The sequence below is a fragment of the Hyalella azteca genome, unplaced genomic scaffold (assembly GCF_000764305.2).
Source record: "Hyalella azteca isolate HAZT.00-mixed unplaced genomic scaffold, Hazt_2.0.2 contig10447, whole genome shotgun sequence".
NCBI lineage: Eukaryota > Metazoa > Arthropoda > Malacostraca > Amphipoda > Hyalellidae > Hyalella > Hyalella azteca.
This window is the reverse complement of record NW_025940487.1, coordinates 202,154-208,531: the sequence shown is the minus strand read 5'-3', so window position 1 is coordinate 208,531 and position 6,378 is coordinate 202,154.

Genomic DNA, 6,378 nt, shown 5'->3' with positions numbered 1-6,378 from the left:
TGCATAACCAATAAAATCTCTGCGCTTTCATCTTGGAGGATTCCTGCTGATAACTGATGGAGTGCGGCTGAGTATTTCACACTTTAGAAAAATTTTCGCGAAGAACTTTTTCTCACGTAAGATATCGCATGCGAGCGTATCGTGTATACAAGCTCGGCAAATTTGCCTTATTATTATTCGAACTGAAGTGAATAAAATAACACTTGCACTGCACAGAGTTCAAACGTTTTTTATAACATATAGTTTGGATAAGCGAATTAATTTTGCTGTCGTCGTAATTATTTGAGAATGAGATCGGTGCACAAATCTACCCCAAAATACTGGCTAGAGCTTCTCCAACCCTTATAAATAAAATTACGAAGGAGGGAGAAATTATCTTACGGGCGTAAATTGATCAGTTTTTCTCGCGTACCTTAGGTTTTTTTATTTGCATATTTTCAAGTATCTTCTTGCTCCTTTTCAACAATTCTCTCTTTGCGTAGAATAAATATTTTCGATGCATGATAATGCTATATGGGTATTTATCGTAATAGGAGTTGCCTACATGACTGTTTCTGATTACTGCAAACAGGAAATTAACAATGAAAATAGAAATCGATTCATTTTGTTCAAGTTGTTAAAATGTACGTACTGTTTTCTCACGTATTGGATGACATGTTCGACTTTGAGCTCAGGAGATGACTAGCGAGTTCTAGTTGGAGTTTGGCAGATGACTAGCAAGTTCAAGTTGGAGCTCGCCAGGTGACTGGTTTGTTCGAGTTGAAGTTCCGTTTATGACTTGCACGTTCGAGTGTTAGATTGTCAGATAACTTGTGTTCAAGTCGAATTTCAGCCTCTTGAGAGAGACGCAAGTGCAAATTCGAGCGTTGCGCGGTGCAGGGAACTTACACAGAGCACCCCGCGACCTTGGCTGCTGCGCGACCTGCGGTATTGTTGCAGGGTAGAATTAAACATTTCTGTTTAGTGCATTAGCCTGTCTCACGCTAGCCTTTACGTCAAATGATTTAGGGAATTTATCTTTATTTTTAAATTTCTTTGTTTAATAAAATTCGATTTTGTCTATATGTTTATGTTTATATAAACTAAAAAGTTTATAAACTAAAAATCTGCGTTGTAACACATCCATGCGATAACATTTCTTCTCGCTTCGAGTCACCGACATGTGGAACAGCCTCCCTGATAGCATCGTTGACGCACCGAGTATGAACATCTTCAAAAACAGACTAGACGATGCAATGCAGGAGCATAAGTTCAGTCTTAAAATGCCTAGCACCTTAAGAGCCTTGCAATAAATCCAGCCAAGTCCAGCAGCTATCTCAAACAATAGTAGGTTATGGAAAGATCAGGTTCATGAGGCCGGATCCCTTGTGAATCAAGTCACGAAAAGTAAAAGAATCGGCAACAGGCCATGGGCTTCTTTTCTTCTATTCTATTCTATGTTTGGTTAGCGGAGTTCCCGCTAACTGACGAGGTGTCTTCGGACAGCGGCGGGTTTATTCGAGATCTCGTTTTTTGAGAGATTTAAAAGCGGGCGAAGCTCTGCAGCATATTACGGGGCTCTTGCCACGACATGGTTTTTGTTTGAACGTGTAACTTCGCCTGACTCGAGTAAACGCTTCTTGCTGTGATCTGTGCAACGTTTACTCTGAACACCGGAACGAACGAACAAACCACAGCATGGCCGGTAGCACGAACCTGTAGGTGACGCGCAGCACCTGCAGCACCTGCAGCAGCACCTGCAGCATCACCTGCAGCAGCGCGTTTTCTAACGTTTTTAGCGCATTTTCTCGTTTATGAAAAAAAGGCGCTATTATGTTCGTCATGTCCGTCCGTCTGTCTGTCCGTCCGTCCGTGACCACGTTTTCGTCGACGAGAATATGCGCTCTCTGTCACTCACTGCAGTGAGTACTGAGTTATATTTTTTACAACGTTATTCCTACCTTGATTCTACGACTACTGGTGTCTCTGGTGATGCAAGCTAAGCAATAGCTAATGATCTACTGAAATCCAACTCATTATTTGTCGTATTTTCAGTCATTAATTATAGAACAAAAATTCGGTACAACAAGAAAATGAGTTGAATATAAATTGAGATTAAATTCATTACGCATTATTATGTAATTTTCCAAAAAGATGCCATTATACTGTAGTAGCAAAAATCATCTGGTAAGAATATTTTCTGATGGCCTTTGAGTTGAGACGTATCTTGGATACGACATTCAGGTCATCACCGAAGTTTTCTAATTAAATTATGGGTTATCAGCGAACAAACTTGCAGCTCTTCACGACATTTTTGGTCCTCAAAGAACAGACTTGCAGTTCTTCATGGCAGTTCTCAAGTGCGTCTCCACTAAGACCAGGAGTGAGCTTCTGGTTCATGTTTTGCAAGCAGCCAGATTCATACTCGTATTATTTTTTTTAAGTTTATTAACGGCAACGCTGGCAATGAAAGAAAAGTAAAAGCCCCATAAGCACAAGAAATTTATTTTAAAAGAATTCGGCCTGGACACTATGGTATTGCCTCAAGGAAAAATGTTTAATGATATCCAATATGAATATATGCCAACATTAGCAAAATTCCTCGACGAGAGCTCCGATTTGCAATTTTTCGGTTAAATTACAATGCATCAGGTGCGCATCTAGCCCTAGGGCAGGTCTCAGTAGTATCAGAAATGCGAAGGCTACGTCAAAGAAAATATAAAGGGAGAGAAATTTCAGGACGGCCAGCCTGGAACCTACTATCAGGATAACGTGTAAAAGCCAGGACTTCAAGGAAAGATCTGCGAAATCCCAGAGTTTGGTTACTACATCGATATTCGACCGACCCCAGATAAATTATTTTGCGCCAACCAAATGAGAAGCCCCGGAGAATACCTTCTTTCCAGTTCGATTTCTACGATAATGAATGAATGGCTTGGTGACCAAAGTTAATCTCTCACAGTGTCTCATACTTTTCTTCATACGGAGAATAAATACTTGTATGAGTTCACGTTGCTTTTCGAACGGGTTACCTCTGACGAATGGCTGCAAAGTTTCTAGATGAGATACCTTGATCCATAAATGTGGAATGTATATCAGCCAATTCTCGTGTTCGTTATTTTTGTCATGATGGTCTCTTCTGATGTCATCTCCGTCTGCGTTCAAACAGCGCCAGTCATCAGACAACGTGCGTCTGTGTTGAAGGCTTTGCGAACGCTCGACAGCCTGAACGTAGTGATCGATATATTGCTTATTGTTGGCGTCATCGCGTTTTACGACCAAAGCGTAAAGTATGGACACATGGTGGACAATATAACAAAGCAAAATCTGCAATACCTTAATTAAACGCACTGCACCCATGGCTAAGAAGGAACTCCTGAAAATATGAACTTTCACGGGCGTTTCGTTGGAATTCCAAATATTTCATACTTTTAAGAAATGTTCAACTATATTTCACTAATTGGTATGATGCTTGTTCTGGTAAAAATAGGCATATAATCGTGGTACCCAACCGACACTCTACAAGAAACAATGCAAGTCTTGCGTCGTGCAGTGATGAGATCTCTTACCTTCACGCTGCTCGTGTGCCTCGTGGTGATGCTCCTGTCGTCAGCTGCAAGTTTCGTCTACAGTACCAGCATTTATTTCGATCCCCTTCAATCGTCCATCAGTTCTGTGTGCATGTTGCTCATCGGTGACGTGGAAATCTTCAGTCAAATGGATGTTGACAGCATTCTGGATAACTTCGTGTTCGTAGCCTACACCTTCGTCGTCGTGTTTGCCGTCAATCCGTTCTATACAAAATTCATTCTCATGGCAGCACGCGAAGTCAAAATATAAAAACATTCGACGATCTCAGATGAATTTAGTGAAGATAAATCTGATGTTACGGTCGAGTGAACGGTTCTGGCGCGAAAGACTGATTATAAACTTTGGTTCTTGTGTTATTAGTTGAACTATTTATTACAAACAATCGGGGGGCACATTTTGAATTCATATGTAGAACTACCAGTGAACATTAAGTGACCAATGTAAGAGGTTGTTTCATCTCATTTGATCAAATGCTTGAATAAAGCAGAGAAAAATACTTTATTACCATTCGAAGGAATTCAGTTTCAGTCTGGTATCTTTTCATCAACATTAGACATGTGTATGCAAATCAAGTAACAATTTGAATCGAACTTTACTACTAAGAGTTTAATTATCCTTACTGGAAGTTACCACATCGATCAGAGAGTTCATCAGAACATTCCGGTGCATGAGGGTATTCATAGAACTGCCCATTAATCAAGATATTTTTTTAATAATTCATATATCCCATGTTAATAAATTATTTAGAAAAATTTTATTGATAAGATTTTTAAGCGTTTAATCTTACTGCCGAATTATTTTTTCTTATTATTCTAATGTTTTTTGCATATAAATTTCTTTTCAAAATTCAACTCCGTTGAGCTTTAGGTTTGTTAGGGGTAACCTTATCATATGGGTGCTACTTGAGGTGGTCTTTGTGATAATATGTATAATCGACGTATCTTTACTAATCTTTAGGAAATGTTATGAAGTAAGATATGTCCAGAAAGGTTGAAATTGTTTTAACATGACATGAATGCCATAATTTGGTGACGAGCAGTGTTAACTGAGCATCCACGAGAGCAGGTTGTGTGGTGCCTAAGAGCTCCTCGATTGCTTGTTGTTTGCTCTGTTGCCTTGCACGTGCGTTGCTCCCATTCTCTCGTCTCGCTTTTGCTGACGCGGCGATTTTATTATTGACACGTCTTTCTACTTTAGAAACGACGGGCACATTTGGTGAAACGACTGGTCCTTTAATATCAGAGATTGGCCGTCGCATTACGGAATTGTCCGGCGAACGTAGAGAGACTCTATGGTTGGAGCAAAGGTTGGGTTTGGCTGTGCAGAGAGGCAATGCGGCTAGCATTCTAGCGGCGGTCAGAGAAAAGTTCGACGTGGGCCCGCTCCTCGCTCGCGTCACAGCTCAGTGACCCTCGGAGCCGGTGTAGGCCACCATCAGAGGCGTTAAGGTCGGGGCCCTGATCATTGACATGAAACCATTCCCTGTTTTTAATTAATAAAATCAATTCCTTTTTTTTTTGTTGGAATGGTGAGTGTGGGAGGCCTTTTCTAAAAAAAAGAATTTGGTGAAGCTTTGAACGTTACTGTAGTACATAATTGCCGAGCCCAAGCCCCAGATCTCCAACCACTCACCATCAATGACTTCTTTCTTGCCAGAGCCCTCATAGTTGACTTGATAGATGATAGCGGTTTCAGCGTTTAGTAAGCCATAGGTCTGTCGCCGATTCTTAACATCGTAGAACATTCACAGCATTTTGCGGTCTCGAACTCGCAACTCACTGCTACAATTCTGCTGTGCTTAACCGCCCGGCCTTCTTGCCGATTCTGACCAGAAACTGGTGCACAGAGCTGGGATCGAACCCGCGCCTCTCTGCGCCAATCTTGGTACTCTGAACTGTAACCACTGGGCCACCCTACCCCATTACTTACCGCTCTCCCTAAAACTGGCTGCAAATTTTACAATATTTGAGTTACCTGAAATGTTAAATATTTATAATTTTATTGATAAAGTACAAATATAAGTCTGTTCATTAGATATGTTTGTTAACAAGGAGAGCGACGATGAATGTGAATTGAGGTTTTCAAGATCACGGTGAAATTTGGGATTTTTTTATGTATGCACAGTTTAATACGCTGTTAAATACCTATGCTAGATAAAAATGGGAGTTACATCAAGTGAACTGACACATATGGCATACTTAAGCAATGTAGAAATAGAAGTTACACCAATTGTACGGGTACATTTAGCGTTCAGATACAAGTTGGAGAAGCAAGTTTATTCAACTCATTTTCTAAATATGACAGGAAAAACCAAGGCAGAAAATAAAGTTACACTGAATGAACTGGTATATATGTATGTGATTTCAGGTTCCTGCTGGCCGCTCTGCGCTGTCCATCGCAAATCCTGTCCCTGTCTTGCGAAGAGGCCTTTGTAGTAAGGAACTTGGACCTGAGTTTGTGTTGGGCATCCCTCAAGATTTCGGCAGGTGATCGCGCAGGATCGGATAGCTTGGCTGCAGTTTTCTCGACGTGTTACCACAATTACATTGTTTCTGATATTTCAATATCGGTTTGAATCGGCGCTGGGGACTTGTGCATGTGCGAGTAGGTAGTGGGCACTCAGCTCCTATTCATGATGTTAAGGATTACAATAGGGTTCGTTTAATTTGTCATTTCCGTTTTGATTCACCACCGATGACATCGCAAATGAATGTTTACTTATTTGTCATTGCTATGTGATCCACCACAGAGGCAAGTACTAGGATTGTTTATCGTGTGTTAATCTTTGGGGCTGATGTATTGGTGGCC